This window comes from Parambassis ranga, chromosome 4 (genome assembly GCF_900634625.1).
Source record: "Parambassis ranga chromosome 4, fParRan2.1, whole genome shotgun sequence".
NCBI lineage: Eukaryota > Metazoa > Chordata > Actinopteri > Ambassidae > Parambassis > Parambassis ranga.
Window position 1 is genome coordinate 2,890,836 of NC_041025.1, and position 22,731 is coordinate 2,913,566.

The following is a 22,731-nucleotide window of genomic DNA, read 5'->3' on the forward strand; positions in this document are numbered from 1 at the left end:
AGAGGAATATGAATGATGTCAGTGAAGATTCTTAGTCATCCAGGTCATTTTCATTCATGAGCCTGAAGGTGGGCAACTGGACTTTTAGAGTTTCTTGAAGATGTTTTGCTGCTCCACCGAGCAGCTTCGCCAGTTCTAATTGTTCTAAAAGTGGCCAATAGAGTTTTATATGTGGTTGAAGGTCTAAATCTGTGCTTTGAGGCAGATTTTCTTTAATAATATTTCCAGATTTGATGCATTTGCCTTGTCAATAAGAAGCACCTGACAGAGCATGTCACCACTACCACCATGCTTCACTGCAATATGTGTCGTATATGCATGAGCAGTTTCAAAGGGGTTGAAGCAGTAAAACGTCCTCGAGAAAACTCTACTCACTAAGGACGTAATGCGGGTCCTTAAGGTAAATCCCTTAACAAAAATAAAGTGGTATCAGGGAGGACGTGAACCTAAGATTTATGGATAAAAGACTGCTGCAGGGATAAGGCCACAAGCCACCTATCAGACCTCCTTACACAGACTATCTGCATCTCACGATCAGATGACTTTATGTCGCATAGTTATATCTTTGTTCTGCCATGTGTCGTTGTGGGATGTAATTATTGAATGTGTCGTTTACCTAAAGGGATGTCTTGGAAGAAACTTATATTCACTCGTGGCAGTGTTTCTCTCCCTGCTGCTTTCTTTCATGGTTTATCTCCCACCCAATTTCCATCTTGTAAGCCGCTGCCAAAGCCGTTTGACGGACAGCCAGTCCATTTCTTATTCATGCCATTGTATGGTAATTGGCAGAAATTCTCTGAAAGGGACCTGTATTTCTACTAAAAGGTGTGCTGCTTCTGAGAACATGATGAAAATGACCAGAATTGGCTTCTAACCCTATGAACCTTACAGTCATGTAGAGAATGGCCTAGCACTCGTATTGACCAATGAAACCACTCTTTAGACCACGTTTTAGGCATGGTTTTGAAATTCTAATGCATAGTACACCAGTCCATGCCCATTTAGAGCTATACTACTTTTTCACCATTGCTGATGGAGAGTCAACAACTCAGGAGGTGGAATCTCCTGCTCGTTCAGTATATTCAAGTATTCCGCTGAACTTATATTGTTGCCGAACCTAGACATGACAAATTGAGCAACCCCAGGCACTGTCACCACAGGCTGTACAGTAGGTACTAGACGAGGCATGATTGGATCACTATGGAACAAGGTGTAATACCCACAGAATGAAACAATTCAGGCACAGAGAATATGAATGCAGGAGGAAGAATCAAGACCTAGAAGTCTAAAATATTTAATCTAGCCACACAAGCAAAGGTCTTTACACAAGAGATCATAAAGTGTCAGTTTTAGTAGTTTCAGTACCTCCTTCTTGTTGTTTTCTTTGCTTGATGCAGGCCAATAATTTAATGCTTTAAAAACAAGGTAACATCTCTTCCTCAACCACAAGAAAATATGGCCATTTGAGAAATAAAAAGCTGTTTACTGCATCAGTTTGAGTTAAAGAGGATTCACCTATCAATTTTCACCATTTAAGATTACTTACAGTTTAATCAAATTGTAGGTGAAGTTGTAAGGGAACCAGTTCTGAACTGAAACAAACTGTTACACTTAATTGCTACCTTACTTACTTTACTGTAAATTGACAGTGTAAAGATAGCAGGCAGAGACAGTGTTAAACAAGGACAATGTACAAGTTAATGTGGGAGTAGAGATTATGTACACAACATTATCGCATGCTCATGATAAAACAGTGTGTACTCTATAAATCGGTTTTTCGACTCGTTAAGCAGCAGCAGTAGCAAATGATGTACCGGTAAGTCTAAAAGAAACTCATGGATACAGAGAAACGCATAGGTACATACGCATAAAGGAAATGAATCCAGAAATGTTGAAAAAAAATAGACATTGAGGGGAAAAAAGAGGGAAGTGTGACAGCAGGTACTAACAGGGATGAAAGAAGAGGGCTCGTGGTGTGTGATGGCAGAGGGGAACTCAGTATGGATGCAGAATTGAAATAAAAGATTGACTCACATGGTGAACAGTGTAGGCAGATCAAGATGTTTCACCTGGGGTGTCAGGCCAATTAAATTTGATGTCCTGATTCCACTAGGTTTCCTCTGTCCTATTAAATTTGGACTTTCCAGCCAATTTAGCTAAGAGGCAGTGGACAGTGACAAGAGTCTTCATTTTTCATGCATGTCTCATCTAATTATATGTCGTGTGTGTGTGTGTGTGTGTGAAGCCGTTAGAAAAGAAGTGCAGGGCAGTATCTTTTATATAAAACTCACTGGGGATGCACATGAGTGTGTGTTGTGTGTGTACATTGTGTGTACCCTATTGCAAACTAACTATGTGCGATCCTATATTATGAGTGGATACATTTTGCATCTCAATCAGCCAGAGCTGAGGAATTTGACTGCAGAGATGCTTACAAGTGAATACAGCCAGTGTAGACCAACCAGATACCAATGCACTTCGTGGACACTCTTCGTGGACAGAAATGTTCTGCAGACAATTTTTTAAATTCACAAAAATATATTTTGAAACCATAGATCAACAGGACAGGGAGGACATTGAATGAGTTAAACTATGACATAACCAATGTGTGCTGCTTTGTTCCATAATAAATTCCAAATAAACTGACAATGTGTAGTTAGATTAAAATATCAGTACAAACATGAAATTTAGGTAGAATAATTAACGGCCCCCTATTTATATATACTGCACAAACCACATAAAAAGAGAAGTATGAGACTCTCTTGAAGTCTAGTGTGTTTTTTCTGAACCCAATGTGCCTCTCCCTCTCTCTCTGCTTGCTTTATAAACCAGAATTACCACTTCCAGAGTGTGAAAGCCATAAAGAGGCAAGTGAATGTAAATGCAACCAGGATAATGGGAATGTGATGGGCAGTGCTGAACATCTTACAGCCTGTTAGTACCTGTTACATGTTGCTTTTATTCATTTATCCCTTTACTTGATTTAAAATGGCCTGGCATAATGGCGTTTCTAGCGTTCAAACTTGATAGTGTGAACTGCTCTCTCTGTCTCTCTCTCTGTCTCTCTCCTAGGACCCTGACTGAAGAGCTGCATTGAAATGTGCTTTGTCCACAGTTTAAAGTATCTCCTCAGATGTTTGTGTGTCAGCCAGTAAATGGCTGTTTGAGCTTTTACCATACACCCAGTCAGCCTCTGCATTGCATAGCTGTAATCAGAGGACATCCTTTAACATCATATGTAGTACTCTCTCTTTCTACACAATGCAGGTCAACAGCAGTTCAATACATTGGCAAAAAAGTTGTTGTTGGTCTGTCCACGTGATTTTTGGGAATGATTCCTTTTGCTGTAAGTAGTAACCATTTTTGTTTTTTAGTTATTGTGCAAGTACATTTCTTTAAAAAAATCTTGTGTAGCTTTACAATTTAAATGTCCAATTAAAGGAAATAGAACAGCTAAATTAAGATTACATCTGTGAGCGTAAGAAAATTAGTCCAATACATGCTGAGATTTTATACATATTAGAAATAGGGATGTACCAATCTGATACTAATATTAGATATGAGCCCAGATATTGACTGTATAGTTAGATCAGGTGTCAGATAATGAGGCTGTTTTAGAGTATCTGATCTAATTCAATACTGTGTTTGCAACGTGTGCAACATTATGTGTCAGAAGCATTTATGCAACAAACATATGGAGCACCATTACGGAGCAAATCAAAAAGTCAGCCGTATGGGGGGTTTTACATACTTGCCAACAAGTTCAACAGCTAACAGATAAGGACGAGCTTAACTAAATTAACAGGGTCAAACACTCATACAGGCAATTTAGAGTCACTAATTAACCTAACAAGCACATGGGGGGAATATGGGGGGAAGCATAAGAACCCGTGGAAAAGGGAGACCATAGAAATCACATTTAATTTAATTTAATTAATAATAATAATGCATTGGTCTTATATTGCACTTTTCTGCTCTGTTGGGCAGTCACTCAAAGCGCTTACATTGAGATGCATTATTCTTTCACACCACATTCACACAGTGGCAGTGGTAAGCTACAGATATAGCCACAGCTCCCCTGGGGAAGACTGACAGAGACATGGCTGCCAAGGTGCGCCGACGGCCTCTCCGACCACCGCGGATTCACTCATATGCATTCATACACCGGTAAGTGCACTGGAGGCAATGCGGGTAATAAGGACACACAACAATGGACACACAACAATGACTAGGGAGGAGCTGGGGTCGAACCGCCGACCTTCCTGTTATTGGACAACCACTGAGCCACTGCTGCCCACCCATAATGCCACTTCTAACATAGGTGTTTGTATCAGCTATTGGCTCAGAGAACAGAAACACAACACTTCTATTATTCATACTATGAATGAAGCAGCAATTCATTTTTGATATATTAGTGCGTATCCATTCCATCAAAAACGCAATTCATCTAAAGTGCAATTTCTGATTAGTATTGGCAAAAAAAGTATGCCATGTTCCTTATGGATCTATGTATTCCTCATGTCTATAATCTTGATTAATACCAGCAATTCTTGCCAATTTTTTTTATTGTAGTTGAAGTTGAAAGATTACCTCTGACAAACCCTGAGTAGATCGGTGATTCTGCACTATCGTATCCAGCTGCTATAAATTACCAGCAGTTGCTTCTTTTATGGATGCCTCATCATGTCCATGTCTATTTACCATATGTTATAGCAGAGACTGTAGGCTGCCTCATAAATACAGTCATATTTAGCGTGGTCTATCAGTGATACTGACATCTGTGCGATGCAGAGATATGTCACTTGTCACGTGTTAGGTATCACAGTGCTAACATGTTGTACGTATGATGTTATGTAATGTGACAGGCCATGCCTGCCAGATGTTGTCTTTTTAATTCCTATGGAAAAAAATAAAGCTCAGATACATCCATCAGTCACACCTGGTTTGGTCCGCCTGTTGTCTTTAGAGCTGCCTTTGAAAGTTCAGCATTGCTGGTTTTTACTATACAGAATGTTAGATCCAGATCTTTAAATGTATTGAATACAATGTAAATTGAGTTCCTACAGTACTGGGAAATCAGCAATTACATGGCAATTCCGTTAGGAAACGCACATTCTTGTTTTTTCCTGTGTCTCGCCCATTGACAGCTAGGATAGACACCCGCCACCCAGCGACCATGTGTGGGATAATACTGGTTAGAATAATGAATGGATAGATCATAGTCTAATATATTAAAAAGGCAGATCCCTAATGTCACAGTGAAGCAACCAATTTTCTAAGGTTTTTAAACCAGCATTTGTTACATGTTGAACTGGATCTATTCTGGTGTTTGACAACCCTCTCACCATACAAATCAAAGAACAGTTGCATACATATCCATGGGTCACAGTTTTCAAGACAAAGGCAGGAGACCAGGGTGTTCTTTGTTGTATAATTCAGTGATCCCGTCTGTGAACAAAGGGTGCCCTTTGAAGTGATTGCATATCCTACAGCAACAGGTTGAGAAGATAGCCTGGTGATTGAATATCAGTCCTCAGGGTCTGAGTTGTTCCTGTGATCAAGGCTGTCCTGCTGGGGAGCTTCTGCTTGTGGCATAGGATGATGTATGCTTTATGTAACTATCAAGTTAGTACAATGCAAAAACTATTGATATACAGTAAGGAAGTAGAGCAACTAGTCATAAACTTTTTCTGTCTGAGCACTCCCTGATGTGGACTACAGCATAGGCTGCATCATCAAATGATCTGCATGATTTTTGTGGAGGGAGTGATTATCAAGTCAAGGTAATCATTCTCTCTACAAAAACATCTGGATGAAATGTGACATGTAAAAACATGTTAACCAATAGATTTTCATGCCTCCCTTTCATTGTCTGTGTTAAAGGCCATGCGATGCATTGTGGGTTGCCTAACGTTGTGTTTGAAGAGATTTGGCATTCAGCTATCTACTTACCATTCCCATTAAATTGCGGCTTTAGCCTCTGTGAGTCAATACTTATGGGAACTCATTAAGTCAATACTTCTAGGCCATCGGTGCTGGTGTACAGTGGAATGCACCCCTTAGGAAACTCACTGCATCAGTTTGTCACTTGCTGAGCTTCATTTGACATATGTTATACCTTATGGAAACAGAAACATTTCAGTAGTGAAATAACTTTTATTGACCCAACAGAAACATTTTTATGTGCATTTAAACAAACCTTTGCATGCCACTTTATCTCTGGCTGCACCTACATACACACACAAACAAACATGATGCACTGTGTTCTGACACTTTTCCATCACAGCAAAAAATCACTTTTGAGCTACAGCAGTTTTTCTGTTGGGTTTAGATCCCCTATGCATCAATAAGCCTCGGCCGCCAAAGACTCTTTCTTCCACTTTTGACAGGTACTGACCACTGCAAACTGGGAACAGCCCACAAGAGCTCTAAACTACTCTTCTAGCCATTGTTGTGGAAACTTTTCTGCTCTGGTGAAAAATGAAATAGAGACTTCTGCCGGCCGACAAGGATTTATTCTTTGCAAAGAAGGTCAATCAAAAACACTCTAGCGGTCAGAATGAATGAAAGACCCCGAACATGGGGAACATAGCACAGTTATACCTGCAGCAGCCTCCCCCCTCCTAATCAAGTCACACCCTCTTCTAGCTGGTCACAGACCCACTGTCTCCTGGTTATACTTTGAAGTTTTAAGTTGGTTTCCTGGAGTGTGAGATGTTAATTCACATCTTACTGATATTTTCCTGGAGTCCCGTAGGTCATGGAGCCATTTGTCTTCTGATCGCACCTTGAGGCTGACCTCCTGGAGTGTGGGATACAGTTCAGGGGTTTGGATACAGTATCTCCTCCTGGAGTCTGTTGTGTATTGGAAGGGCCTAGCCATCAACATGGAATGGCAAAAGGCAGGGGAACTGTCACATTGGTCAGAAACAAGAGGTGGGGTGCTGCAGGGAAGTGAACTCAAAGATTAAGGGAGGCCATGATATACAGGGACAGGCACAGATGTTTCAGGGAATTAACAACAAGGATTAAACATTAAAGTAACAACAAATATTTAGGATAGACTGCATATACAGAGATCAAAATTTCCATCACACCATCTTGTCATCTTAAGGCTCCTATAAAGTTCAGGTCCTTACAGCAGTATATGGAAAAAAAAACAAAAATTCTTTACCAGGAGCTGACCTCCATGTGCACCTGTTATTCCAATTATTCATTTTGTACCTTGTCTGTTGTGTTATGCTTTTCATTTGTGATGCACTCATTTTACCATTACAGCATTTTCAATTTGCAATGAAAGTAATCAGTCAATGCACTCAGTGATACTTCTTCAGACTATGGTGTTTGCACTGGCAGCGTCTGTTCTCCATACATATCCAATGTTTACTTGCGGCCTAATATATCCCACCAATTGACAGATGAAAGGATAACTAGACAATCTGTGTTAGGGGTATTAGTCTATCGGGGTATAAGTGCATGTAAAATGTGTCTTTGTGGCTGGGACTTGTCACCATGGTGTTATGGTGTCACAAAGGGTCAGTTTTACACCATGAGCTTTATAGTGTAGTAGTAGATGGACTACAGAGGAGCATTAAATACCACAGGAGGTCAGGTGACCACTTTTAACTTTACTATACATTTTTGTTGACCTATATTGTAACACATTTCAAGTGTTTTGTGCTCATGTACTGGTGTGCAATGCAACTATACATTTTGTGCTGTAACCGAAGAGAATATGTTTCTCTCCATAACTCTCTAATCATCTAATGCTGAACATGTTATGCTGTTGTTACTCATTCTTCCCTCCTTCCTCCCTTCTTTGTGGTGAGGTGTGCAGTAATGAGATTAATGGTTTGGTGTTGTGTCGTCAAGCTGTGATAACACCTCTTGTACAGTCGTGCGGCTGGAGGCTTTGGGATGCTGCAGTGTTTTTTGACAGAGACATGGAGTGTGTTAGTTTGTGATAGGAGCACAGGATTTACTTTTTTTAACACTGAATAAAAGAAAGATGAAGGGAGGGAAGTGTGTGCTAGAGTTGCAGGCACAGTTAGATAAATGGTTAACATGGTATTTGTATGTGTCAGGACTTGTTGTGAGGACACAAGCGCAGGACACTTGGCAGAGTGATGTGATAGCAAAGGTCCTTTATTTAAGGCAAAGCCAGGTACATGAGTGGTCAGTCCGAACAGGCAACAGTACCAAAGCACAAGGCTGGCAGGAATCAGGAACCAGGAAGTGAGAAGGCAGAAGTAATAAAAGGTTCAGGCAGAGGCAAAAAAGCCAAAAAAAAGGCGGAGGTCATGCACTAAAAAAGGCTAGGTCCAAAAACAAGCTAGGGTCATAAACTAAAGGAATACAAGAAGCCAAGAACACAACTAGGAAACACACAAGAGCCAAAAAACAAACTGGAACTCAGAGGGCTGGTAAGTTTGATAGTTTCTCACAGAACACACAAGAAAAACTGGCAGGGAGTCAAGGGCACACACACATGAACTAAGACCTCAAACACACACACAGTTACACAACGGAACAGAGCCTACAAAAGAAAACAGGATGTAACAAATATAATCCAAGAAAATACAATTAATGCTAGATACAAAACATAACCAGACTACCGTACTATTCTACAAGAATAACCAAGACCAAGGCTTGTTGCAAGGAGTTGTAGTCAGTGTCAGGGAATCCAACCAAATCTCAGCTGAAAACTTTTTTATTTGCCCTATTAAATAAGCTAAATAAATAAGCAGCAAAAAATAATTGCACTTGGAAACCAGGAGTGTTTCATCTGCAAACAGTAGTCTTATGACAAAAAGAGTTTCTTAATTCATAATTAATTTTATGTTTTTGTGGTATACTACACAAAACACATGATTGTATTGTTTCCATAGAGATGCAGGATTTTATTTTGCAGTGAACAATGATCACACAGTGAAAATTATGACAGTCCTGGTGTGAGGGGTGTGAACGGATCACAGGATCTCAGGATCACAGGACTTTATATTGCAGTAAACAGTGAGCCCACAGTGACTGAAAATGTCATAAACTGCTGGGGTTCACTAGTTTAATGGGATCTTCCATGGTACTTATAATATTTTCATATTGTCAGCTCATTTTTTTACACTTCTGGTGTTTGTGCCAGACCATTTTTATTATTACAAATCTTATCCTCAGACCTAAACCTACTCAATAAAACAGCAAAGGCAATAAGCACCAGCCAATCAGAGGTAGAGAAACACACCATTACAGGAATAAAAATGCCTTTCAATACACCATTGTGTATAAAAAAAACATGGCCTGCTATTGTGGCAATGGAATGTGATCCATGAAAGCGCTCGCCATCAGCCTGTTGGGGCTGCAGAAACACTTTGTCAACAAAGCAGTCTTAAAGATCAATACTTTTTTTCTGTTTAGTTAAAGCAGAACATAAATTCTACATTTTCAGAGTTAGTCCTTTAGTAAACACTCTGCTGTCAGTCAGAAGGATTTGCTCTGGCAGTTAGCAGTGTTCAGTTTGGATCATTTTGGGATTCTCATATTGACATTGCATGAAAGGGGTATATTTTTTTGCTGCTGTACTGATAAACCATTTGGTCTCTGGTAAGCTTAGCAGTCTGTGGGAGATACTTTGTACTTGAGGAATTTGCAGAAAGATACATACATATGGAAACAGAGCGTGCACCAGTAGATTCATCCATCACTGTTTTGTATAGATATAAGCAACCTGTTGTCAGTGCCACTAGCTCTCTTTTATCTCAGCTCTGACTTTACCGTGTTTTTATAATTTGGTAACACTGCTGAACTTTGTTTATCCATTTATTTAAGTAACACCTTGAAATTTTTTTTTATATATTTCCAGTTCCTTGGGCAAAGCCAGTGTTTGATTTGGGGCTGGTGAAGCAAGGCAGCGGTAGTTAAGGCTGTTCACAGCTATCTTAGCTACAGTAGCTCTGCATGATAGAGTTACAGTTTCAAACCAGAAAACTTGAGCCTTGCAGTGAGGCAACAGTGCTGCCCCACAACAAGCTATTCCATGATTCCATGATATTCCATGATACAAAATTGCACATAAGGTGTAGAGACCCTCTGCTCCAATAAATAATAAAATTAGCCCAGGATGCAGAATCACAATGTTCCTGTGTGAATTATAAATCTTTAATCTAAGGACCTACTTGCACACTCAACTGGTGAAGAAGTCTGACACACCAGATCTCCTATACTGTTGATTTCTTACACTATACACTATATGTGTATGACAGGTATGAAAGAAAGTCAAAGAGAGTGTTTGCATGACCACTTCATGATGTGCCTGGTAAAGCTCACAGTTGAAGGTTATGTCAGAACATTTGTGTCATCACAGCTCTCTTTCAGCTAACATACAACACTCACTGTGGAACTAAATATAGCCTGCAAACAACCAGTATAAGTGCTTTCCCTGCACCATTTTTAAGGCGCCTGTTTATCTGTAAAGTAATGCTGCTGTGTACAATTGTACCCCAATAGTCATAGTTAAATAGAGCCCAGCAAGGTCTGTAGAAACAAATTCATGTTGGCTGGTGCAACAACTAAATAAAAAACTGGTGGATTTGTAAAAAGTCTGTAAAAAACACTTTTTTTAAACAACATGTTATGTAAAATTATTCATCTTTTTTGGTAGTTCATATGTTCCCGAACTTTCCCACTTATTGATTATTGTGTGCTCCATCACACCACAGTAGATTTAGAGCAGTGCAGTTGTACAAAATGCAGTAGAAAACTGAGACTTGACAAATTATTGGCAACCGTGGCCACAGCATCATGCAGGTACAACATAGTTAGTATGCAGGTTACATCCAGGCTCTATGTGTCCATTGTCAACGCCTTACCCAGGGGACAGAGCTGTAACTCCGGGTTGCCCTGACATGACAGACTCCTTATGATTTGAGGAAGTTGTGGAGGTCATAGCCTCGCTGTCAGGAGGGGAGTGAGACAGGACAAAGCGAGACAAGAATGGAAAAGAAGGATGCAGAAAGACAGACCTGATTTGCTTTGTTAGTTATATTTTTTCAGGAGGTGAAAAGAGAAGACCTTTCATGTGACAAGTACAGACTTAATGTAGTTGAAGAGGTAAAACCTATTAGGATACAGGTTAATATGACAAAAAATAAAATGAGGTATCAGTATTACCATTGTTAAGAGAAAATAAGACAATAAACAAATAAACAAATTAGGGCTGCACCAACTAATCGACTAATAGTCAACAGCAAAATTTGTCGACAACTAATTTAGTAGTTGATGGGTTGTTAGTGACATCATTGCATGGCATGCAAGTGTAATGTAGTTGCAGTGGGGAACGTTTCTCTGGTTTGTGGTTTAGCGGAATGATTTGTGCCTGTCATGGGTTCAAAACCAGGATAAGCCGTCTGTTAGGCTGGTCTGGAGGAAGGTTTGTTGTAGATTCCACGAGAACTGAGGAGATGCAGTGGCAAAGCGTCTTGGGCAGATGTGGGACACGTGCACTCACACATTCTTTCTTTTTTTAAAGGAAAAAAAACATGTACCAAGTGCTTCGGCTCAAGATTCAGCTTTATACAGTGAAGTGGCAGCACGGAGGCAGATGAATCCACGATAAATTAGCGGTCCAACGTAGTCGACTATTAGTCGATTAGTCATTAAAGTAGTCGATGACTAGTCGACTATTTAAATAGTCATTAGTTGCAACCCTAAACAAAATATTTAATTATAAAAAGCCATCTCTTGATCAGTCATATTAAACCTACATTTAAAAAAAAACAAGCAAACCCCCCAAAAACGTTTACTTTAAAATGAGGATACAGATGTACCTGACTACATTGTAGAAGCTTTGTGTTGATTCCTGGTATAATGTGAAGACTTTTACTTGACGATCTAAGATTGCTGTGTGCTGCATATTCAGTGAACATACCAATAGTATAGAAGGAGCTAGATCAAATTGAGGACTGTTATAAAATAAATCATCTGTTTGATCTGGGAGCGGTGTGCTCATAAGTCTTGGTTTTTTAAAACTTTACTGCATTTCATACGAGTCGGAGTTTATCTAACACTTTCTTTGACATACCAGCTAAAAGCACATTGCAGTCATCTAACCAACTGGAGATAAAAGCATGAATCAGCTTTTCAGAATCAGACTTTGACAAGACACATTGTATTTTAGAAATATTTCTGAGAGACTGTCTTGTAGATATGGCAATGTGTTTCTGAAAGTTAAGACTGGCAACTAAAATAGCACCAAAGCTCGGCATTGGTCACATGTTGAAGAAAAGACTCTGCCACAGTTAGAGGATCTCTGTCTTGTCTTGCCATCCAGTGCTTAATTTAAGCAATGTATTAAATTAGGTTTTTATAATAAATTAATTAATAGGGTTATTGGCTAAGACAGATATGCATAACTGTGAACCATCTGCATACAAATGTTTATATATATATATCTATATATATATCATAATGCTAAGTGATGGACCCAAGTCTTAACATATGCAGACTGAAGGGAGGAGGACCAAGAATAGAGCCCTGTGGCACACCACGATGAATTTTTAGATTGTTAGATTCATTGCTGCCAACTGTGACAGAGAAAGATCTGCTGCTTAGATATAACCTGTGGTGGAGAAGCAGAAGGTAATGGCAGTGGAAGTAGTATTCAACCAACATCAACACTTATTATTATTCTCCTGCTTTGTTTGGCCTCAGTTCTACAGGATGGAATGCTTCTTCAGATAGTCAGCTGTTAACCAGTACTGCCATCTGCTATGAAATTCCCATTTTTGTCCCTGCTGCAAATTAAAAGCTTCTAAAACAGTGCCATACTTTCTCTTGTGTGTGTCTTTGCATTGTGACTGCTGGCATTTTGTATTTATTTACTTATACACAACAGTTGTAGGGCCACAGAAAAAGCAACAACTTTAACTCTTCTTTACATGAAATATTTCATCCAAACATGATGCAATGCAATCCCGGGTTCTTGAGTCCTCCTGTGTGCTCCCGTCCTCCCTCTTGGATCTCCTTTGTTTTTTTTTTTGTTTTCTTACTCTGTTTTTTCTTTTTTTCTTTTCTCTTTTTTCTAGTTTGATTGTTAGTTCCTTTTTTACTCTTTTGATTTGTACTTTGTGTTCTGAGGATTATTTTTGTGCTTTGATTTTGTTTTTCTTATTAAAACTCCCCAATCAGTTTACCTCAGTCTGCCTTTTGTGTCGTCTGCATTTGGGTCCTAACAACCTTTGACATAACAACCTTTTCTTGAAAACCAAAAATACCAGCAGTGGATTTGCCATTTACTTTTGGGTGAATAGTGTATTTATAATTATATAGCAATAACTTTAATTTATATTATTACACTTAATATTAGTAATAATTCCTTTAAACTGTTGTTGTTGATGTTATATTTACATTGCGGTGAACATTTTTAAAAATGTAATTAAAGAAGTAAAAACATCAAAAAACTGCACGGGGACCTGACTAAGCCTTTTTCTTACTTTCTTACTTTAATCCTCAAAGAGGTCATTGATGCCACTTCAAACAGACAGAAATTATTTTTTTTTTAATTGAACCGTATTTAATATAAAAAGCATCTCAAAACCACATACTTCCTGCTTTCTACTTTAGTGCTTTGGGAGAACTGCAAAGCAATCATTGAGCCATTGTTTCCCTGATGTTTTTCTGCTTCTTATTTTATCTGCTGTGTCCTATATCTTGCTGTCCTGTTACTGCTATAGCACAGATCAGGTGGGAGAATGGTCAAAGCCTGTTTACTTCCACTCCCAAGGAAGTTTGAGGGTCAACCATTAATATGCCTAAAAGTGGTTTAGCCCCGGGTGAAGAATATTGAAGTGAGATGCAACAAAAGCAGCAGAGATAAGTCAGAGCCAAGGACAAACAGATTGGTGCTTTACACAGATGCCAGAGTGGGAGAATATTAGATTATCTGTAAATGTGAATTCTTCCTCTGACGTTTGACGGAGGCTGCTGACAGATCCATATTTGGCTGGGGGGGACACACAACGCACGCAAAACTATTAAAAGGTCTTTAAAAAGATGGAAACTTCATTATTCCAGTGCTGCTGCCAGCTTTAGTCAGGCACACATTTACACACACACACACAGGCTGGAAAGGAAAGTCAAATGATACCAGCAGTGATGGGGACGCTTACTGTAACAGTACTGTATATTTAATGTAATGTATAAAGTAGCACAAATTTGTGTATATGTGTTCATTTAAAGCAACGTCTTGACCAAGACAGTATCTAGTGCTGGTTGGCTTGTCAACAGCCATGAGGTTCTCCATATTATCTCCTTGGAACTGTGGTGTGTGACATTCATTAAATAATATACATTCTTGGGCTTGATTCTCAACCATAATAGAAGCATTTTTTTTGTTTCTCATTATTATTGTGTCTGTTATTATGCCATGGAGGTGATTATAGGATCTTTTATATAAGGGATTGGTACGACCCTCAGGTCTTTTAACGCAGATGTATGTCCAATTCATGTTTAATATTGTACTTGCTATGGCATACAATGGTTAATCTGTATGCACAATTGTTAATGATGTTTAATTTGCTTGTCTACAATTGGCTGTTTTAAGTTTCAAACAGGCCCAGTGCAGTCTGGGTGTTGACATGTTCCCACATTTTTAAAAGGGACCACACAATTCAGAAATATATGACGAAAACACACACACACACACACACACACAGAACAACAACAACAACACCAAAAGCGGTAACCCAATGCTTTTGATCAGTTCTGGACATCAACAAAAGTTACACATTTAAGATTTTGTATGATACAGGATTATTAATTCACGCTGCATTCCAGTGGGTGGCGCTAACGCACATTAAAGCCGTGTACCATCTGCCATAAACACAATTGGAAGAAGAGAGGAAGAACAGGCAGCAGCAGCAGCAGGTGGAGGTGGAGGTGAATTACCTGAATTCCCGTGGAGTTTGTAATTGGAACAAAGTTTACTGCTATAACACCGCTGGGTAAGTCTGTTTATAATTACTGCTGTATCAGATTCAGTGTTTGCTGTCATTGGCTGTTGGTTCAGTCAGTGTTGGTTGTAGCACTACTGTTGCAGAGTCTCATTTTTTCATTGACAAGATGTTTGTTGTTAGTATCGAGTAGAATTCTTGCTAGTGGAAGCTTGCTGGGCAGAGGACTGATAGCTTGTTGTTGTTGTTGTTGTTGTTGTGCGTGTATTTAGCTACTTGTTGGAAATGTGACTCATTTCGCACAGGTCTGGAACCGGGTCCCGCAGCTTGCACTGCCTTGTTGCTTTTTAAAAAGTGCTGCACAGCTTACCTAATTATGTAATTCTGACTGATATAGGCTGAGAAAGACGACTACCCATATTTTTGTCAAAGCTGGTAGTGTGGCACCACCACAAAAATGAGAAAATATATGTGCATGTGTATATGTATGTTTCCTTCCTGTTTGGGGAGAAGTGTTTCCTGTGTCATGCCGGTTACCTGGGTGTGGCTTAGTTTTGAAAAAGGGTGAGTGAGAAATGTTTGAGAGGGGGGAGAGATAGTACCCAGAACCAGGAAGGAAAGGAGTCTGTGGTTCTTCAGGGCCCATTGGGGTTTCTGTGAAAAGGGGACCCCAGCGAATACACAAGAAGGGACTCCACTTGTATTTTGGACTTTATTTTTGTTACCTTTGAAAGACTTTGGGATTTATGGGACTTTTCATATGGGATGGACATGGACAAGAAGACGGACATTTTTTTCTTTTCTTCTGTCTTAGTAGGTTGTGCCTTCAGCCTCCTTTTGGACTGCCTGTTGTGGTGAAAGTTTTGCGGGAAAGGGGTGGAATTTTGGTTGGGTGAGAAATACTTAGATTGGAAAAACCCTTTGTTTCCTTGTGGGAGTGTATTGTTTTTGCGGGGCAAGCCCGTTATCCAAGTTGGTCTTTTCTTTTTATTAAACAATTGAAATTGGTAACGTCCCTAGTTTGTTTTTTGTGGCAACGTTGACTGTAAAATCATGGTTGAGTGTTACAGTAGTATGTTGTGTACAGCATATTCTTATTGGATCTGATGCTTCCTCTAAATAAGCATTAAGTAACTGTAAATACATGCTAACTAAACAGATTGTACAGCCTGTGGCAGTAGGAACTCTGACTGTAGGAAATGCACAGGTGTGGCCACTATTCTGCTTTTTGTCGGAGTTTAAATAGCCATAATACACATAACAGTAGACCAAACATAACGTGTGCTACTGCCTGCTGCTCTTCCTCTGTGCTGCGTGTGTTAACCCAACCCGACGTGGCTGTAAATCTACTGTATTCACATAATTAGTTCAGTGCAGCGCTATGCTCATTAAGACTGGTTTTTCATGCTGTCTGTCAATACTTAGATGGATGAGCTTTATCGAAGTTATATCGACCATGGCTCATATATCTATTGAGAAAATGTTGTTTTTGTGATGGCTACTGTTTTATTGCCAGCCCCAGTCATAAGGGGGACTGCATCAGAGTTTGCCAAATGATTTGGGTTGAGCAGAGTCTCGGTCTAGTCGTTATGTCGTCTGGTGCAATTAATGTGCTCGAACTAAAGGAAATAATGAAATAAACTGCCGCAAGAGGTTACCCTCTTGGAACCAAAGAAACACCCAGTGTGATGGAATTTAGACACAAAAGTGGAATGCTGGAATCTAAATAAACACTAATATGTGAATAAAAATCTGTTTCTGTAGGATTTTATCTATTTGGAACAATACACTGTACTTAATTCTAAAATCTGTATCTCAAACTGTTTAAAAAATAACAGATTAGATTGTGCCCACTAATAGTATACAAACAAATCAGCTGTTCAGAGTCCACCTTATATGAATGATGATGTGTTTTTATTCACAAATATATTTGATCTTTCTCTCTATTGCTGCGGGATGTAAAAACCGAACCTCCAGTTTAAATTAAAGGCCCGGGTGGACCATGAGGGATTAAGCTTTTTACGCTTATGTGTGTTAGAAAACATATATCATACTTAATTTATCTCTCTTAACACACACTTTAAAAGCACAGCTATGTATGTTTTACATGTTACCTTGAACATGAGGGTGATTCAGCGCAGTCCTGGAGGTCCATGTGACACCCATTGAAAGAACACAATGAGTGTGTTGAAGAGATAAGCAGTGGCAGGGTTTTGGAAGGAGAGGCAGCACTAAAGGAGTAAACAGAAACTGTGTGTATCTGTGCCCTCAGAGGATGCGGCTGCTATCTCTACTATCTGTTAGTGCGTGTGTCACTCATGAGGCACTTGACGAATGTATGTCGTGTCATCTCAAGGTAGCGTCTAAATGGCCTAAGTGGAGTACAGTGTATCACTCTTCACTTAGCACCTGGTGACAGTAAGTGGCTCACTTCCCCTCAGCCACTGCACACAGTACGTGTATAGATACAAGTCTTTGTATTTCCCAGTCTCAAATAAGTGGATAGAGAAAACAGGATGCCATTTCTAGCCCTGTTACGCAGTGATGGTTAAGTAATCTGAAAAAAGGTTGTGAACCTTTCGCTGTCTGTGCTGTTAAGTGTGGAGATGCTGTAAATCGCACCAGCGTGCACTTGATGAAGAGAACATATCACAAGGCTTGGTGCTGAGACAGACCCTGCTGTTCTGGATGACTGTGAAATCAGAACAACGACTTTATTAGATCTAGGGATGCACCGAAATGGAAATTCTTGGCCGAAACCGAAAATGAGGAATCCAAGACCGAAAACCGAAACACAGAAAAAAAAAAAGTATTATTAGGCACTCTACTGCAGGATCTGACTGAACACATCAGACAGCTGTGCGCTTTCCCCGTCTCCAAGCGGTTCTACGCATCCACGCGGCCTGGATCATTTCTCATGCGCGCTGCTTTATTCCCACATCCCAAGTATGATCTATATACTGTGGATCAATACCATTGCGATGAACTGCACGCGTGCTGAGGGACTACAAGTATACTTTTCAATGTTTTCCTCTGTGGTCCGTCTCAGCCTCTTTGCTTAGAAGATGCTTTAGTGCTGCGTTTAAAAGAATAACGTCAGCTGCAAATGCATCAGAGGAGCTGATCTCTTTAGTTAGCTGCTTCAATGGGGCAAGAAAAGACACCGCAGACATGCTGGAGCTTCATCACAACAACATCCTGTTTCAGCCGAGAAGTTTCAATAAAAAAAGTGTTTCGACCAAAAATGCACTTTTGGGCCATTTTCTGCTGAAAATTTTCGGTCCCTAATTTGATCACATGCTTCTGCATTTTCTCCTTGTAAAAAAGATGCTAAGTACAGGCAAGGTTAATGTGAAATAAGAACACAGTGTATCTACTGTGGCATTTCTAATGATGCTGATATTTTTTTTTTTTTTTTTTTTTAGATACTGTATTAATCCCAGAGGGAAATTCGTTACAGCTGCTGCACAAGCAGTGTCATACAATGACTAGCAAGGCGCGCCACAGGCTAGGGTGAAGTGTCTTGCCCAAGAACACACAACAGTGACTAGGGAGGAGTTGGGATCAAACCACCAACCTTCCGGTTATTGGACAACCCTGCTATCCCACTGCGCCACTGTTGTCCCCTTTGGCTATATAGTGCAGAAGCCCTGACATCTTGGTGCTTTTGATGCTTCTATATGGATGTCAGGATGTGGTGAACATGCTACAGAGGCGTAGAGAAGATTGAAGCAAGGCGTCTGGACTTGTAGAGTTTTCTAGAAGACGTTTCACTGCTCATCCAAGCAGCTTCATCAGTTCTAACTGTTTGGTGGGGAAAACATGGTTTATATGTGGTTACAGACCTATGTGGGTGGGTCTGGGTAAAACTTACCCAGACCCTCTCTTCTAGAAAACTCTACAAGTCCAGACGCCTTGCTTCAATCTTCTCTACGTATGATGACCTGGATGACTGAGAATCTTCATCAACATGATGCTACAGAGGCAGTCGGACTCACGTTTTGTGGACATGAATTGGAGCTTAAAGGGTTAGTATGTTGTGAAGTTGTAGTACCTTTTACTTGAATTGGCTTTCTGTTGTTTAGTTTGAAGATGCTGAAGTTGTTTCTTTTATGATGTTATAATCACGGTGTGTTAGTGTGTATGTAGTGATGGCATGTGAAGGGATTTTTCTTTGTGGAAGATGGGAAAGAAAAATGTTCGCTATATTGCTGCATGGTTTATTGGATCAGACATCAGGATCAGGTTCTACCTCTGATCTAAACTGTATATATCTAGGTTAAGAATACTACAAGGAATTTGCAAAAGGAAAAGCCTCATCAAGTTGGTTACCAAATGAAGTGCTGTTAAAAAAGATTTGGCATGGTGTAGTCTGTGTAGTTATAAAATAAAATGGTTCAAAATGAGTTCAAGAGGTTAGAGAGGGAAACTATCAGCAAGCAGATGGAGCTCTGCTTCCTTTGTTATTGCAATGCACCACGTAAAATAAGCTAAGTCCATCCCCTGGGCTGAGGATATCAGGAGCTTGGTGCTCTGCTTTTCAGCGGGATAAGCTTACAGAGCAAGCTGCTGCCCTACACTTGTATTATACCTTTAATGATCACTAACCGGATCAGGACACTCTCATTCATCACAGATTTATTTTGAAGGCACGGCACCAGAATACAGTACACCCTGCATCTCCGCCAAGATTTTGGCCACCATTTTTATTCAATCTGTTTATTATAGTATGGAAGATTAGGTGAAGGTTTGCACAAAAGGAGAACTGGCAGGAGTACGTATTTGTCTGTGTGTAGAACAATGTGTCTCATCACAAACAAATGCTTACCAGCCAATTGTCCCTCTTTTTAAGGATAAGACCACATTCACAGCACACAAACAGAGAGCATGTTTTCTCCTGGTAAGCTTCTCATCCAGGACACATCAAACATGATGAGGAGAAAATTAACAAATAAGCTGTGAGAATGCCAAGACAGGGTTGTGCTACACCTTGATTGAGCAGTTGTATTGAAAACTCGGTGTGCCTATTGTGGCGTTAAATGAAAGCCACCTATTTCCTTTACAATGGCTTATTTGTTTTGATGAGATATTTCATTTATCATAACTTTGGGAAAAAACTTTAAAGTGACTTTTTATTTACACAGCTTGGTAATGAATGTGAAAATCTATTTCTAAGACTGTTCTTATAAACAGAACTGATCAAAAATTAGTATGATTGTATGTAAAAAAGACACTAAGAGAACATTTACATTATGTATTCTTCCTCGAACCCAATGGCTCCACGAAGACCAGATTAAAACTATATTGATGGACTGTTAGACCTAATAAACAAAGGCAAATATACAACATTTAAATGTCCCTTTTTCCTTGGAAGTTGTTATGGCTAACATATTTCTGGCTACCTGAGAAGTCCAGCACCCATTTCCTTTTCATGGTCTCCAATGTATAAATGGTGGCAACAAAATTAGACTGCTTCTCACCTGGATAAATAACACTTTCTGATTCGAGAGAGAAGTTGAAGAGAGGAAAAAAGAGTGAAGTTACCCTTTGGATGAACCAGCATGGAAAATGGCTCAAGAGGCTTATCTAAGGGGTGAAAAGTTAGTGCGACTCCAGCACAATTAAAAAAATGTTATTTTGTGCGTAAACGATTGGCTTATCCTCATGAACACATCCTGAGAGGCATGATGGAGCTCAGGGTTCATCCATAGAGAGGTTGCTTTATTATACACATGTCCACTGTGTTAATGTAGAACAGCTGAGCAGTTGCATGTGTAGGAGAATGCTGACTATTATTTACTGTAAAATCAGTTTTAAGTTTTCTTTTTAAAATTTAATGCAGTTTTTATTTTATTTCCCTGTGTTGTAATAATGGTGGTGCAAAATATTTTACACATAGAAAATACCTAAGAAACAAATATTGCTGCTAGCAGTAGAACCATTGAGTGTTTGCGATACACTTTTTATTTGTCCATAGCGGTTAGAGGTTTGTGTATAATGTTAGGTCCATGAGTGAGGTTGTCTGCTTGGCTGACAGTAATCAAGCATTCACATCACATGTAGCAACAAATAAAATAGATGCAATCTCTTATACTTGACCAGACATCTAAAGCTATGTCTGAAGTGGTCATTTCACTTGCAAAGTAATGTCAAGCATCCTCCATGTATTTTTCAATAGTAAAAATGTATTCAATTACCATGTAAAATATTGTTGTGCTGAGAACCAATCATTGCTAGTGTTGTTTTGTTTTTTAACTGAAAAAAAAATCATAGAGTGGTTTAAGAATTAAGAAGGAAAAATATTACATTGGTTTTATTCATAAAAACGCACTGACATTGTAGTCAGATGGATATTTTGTATCAGCCTGAATGTAGCGCTGCTCTTCTTTGTTTTCTGTTATTTTAGACACATATTTAAGTACAGCAGCTTTGCATTCATTAGATCCTTATTCCCTTCTACTGGGGGGTTTCACATTCGTACTTTTTGCTAAATCTGGCATTGTTAGGACCCTTTATTTAAAAACAAAACAAACAAACATGATGTAATGAGTATGCTTTCAGTTATCAGTACTTCAGTCCAGCTAAGGACTAGCAGTCACTGTGTCTGTTGCAGTTACACAAACTGCTGCAAAGAATCCAGGCCACCGAGGCAGAGCAGCAGCAGTTAATGGGCCCTCATGGTGTGAGACAGTCCTAGACTGTTGTGTCCAAAGTTACAGATATCTCTGATACAAGTGTGTTTTCCATAATTATGATAAGTACCTGTGTTTGATTTCCTGACTCTCAAAATTAACATAAAATATAAGTGGCCAGCTGGCTTCAACATACAAAGGCTCTGTTTGAAAAGAGAAGCTTTGGCCAACAATGTGATTTCTGACCACGTTGCTGCCCAGGCAATGACACTAGATGTTGTGTTTCTGCAAAATGCATCTAACATGTAGGAATGTACTCTAATATATCTCATCATCTTTTAGTGGTTGGGTGAGATCAACTAAAATGAACCTTTTTCTGTCCTGCAGCAAACACTCAGCTTCAGGTTAACAATTCATCCTGGCTAACTCATCAACTTGTATTTTGCTTTAGATTAAGAATTTAGGAAATCATCAGTGTGGTGAAGTAGTGGCTTACATCTTTGTGCAAAAGACCGAGAGTGTTATTCTTTAGGTCCTTTGTATTTACATGGTTCAAATAGATACATATTAATAAATGGGTGGCTGGTATACTTTGGTGGTTGGTATTTTTTTCTTTAGTGCAATTCATTGGTGCACATATTTTCTAAGACTTCAAGGGCTGACTCATTTGTCTTGTGTGTTTGTTTTGAATAAGTAAATGTTTCCCCTAACAAATCTAAACAAAAAAATCATCCATATTCAGTTAAAAAAATTAACATTTTTAAACATCAAAAACTAAACTAACAAAAAAAACAAAAAAACAAATCCAGTTGGAGCACTACATTAAACTGCACCAAACACTAAAACTTGAAACAAAAATAAATCTAAAGACAAATGCAAAACTGTAATAACTCATTTGGCCTAAAGGCTGGCAGAATTTCACTTAATTCACATTGTAAACATGTACAAGACAAGCAATAGTTCATTTGCAGTCTTTACTGCTTATAAAACCTCATAATAGTCTATCACACCAAAATGATAATTGCACTGTTTTCATAAAAACATTATGTAGACTTATTTATTCACTGAATGAGAACAGAGCTGAACATTGCACCTGCTGCAAAGCATGTTGATGTAGCCTTTAGCATATTGTCTGTACTGTCCTCTATTAGTTTTTA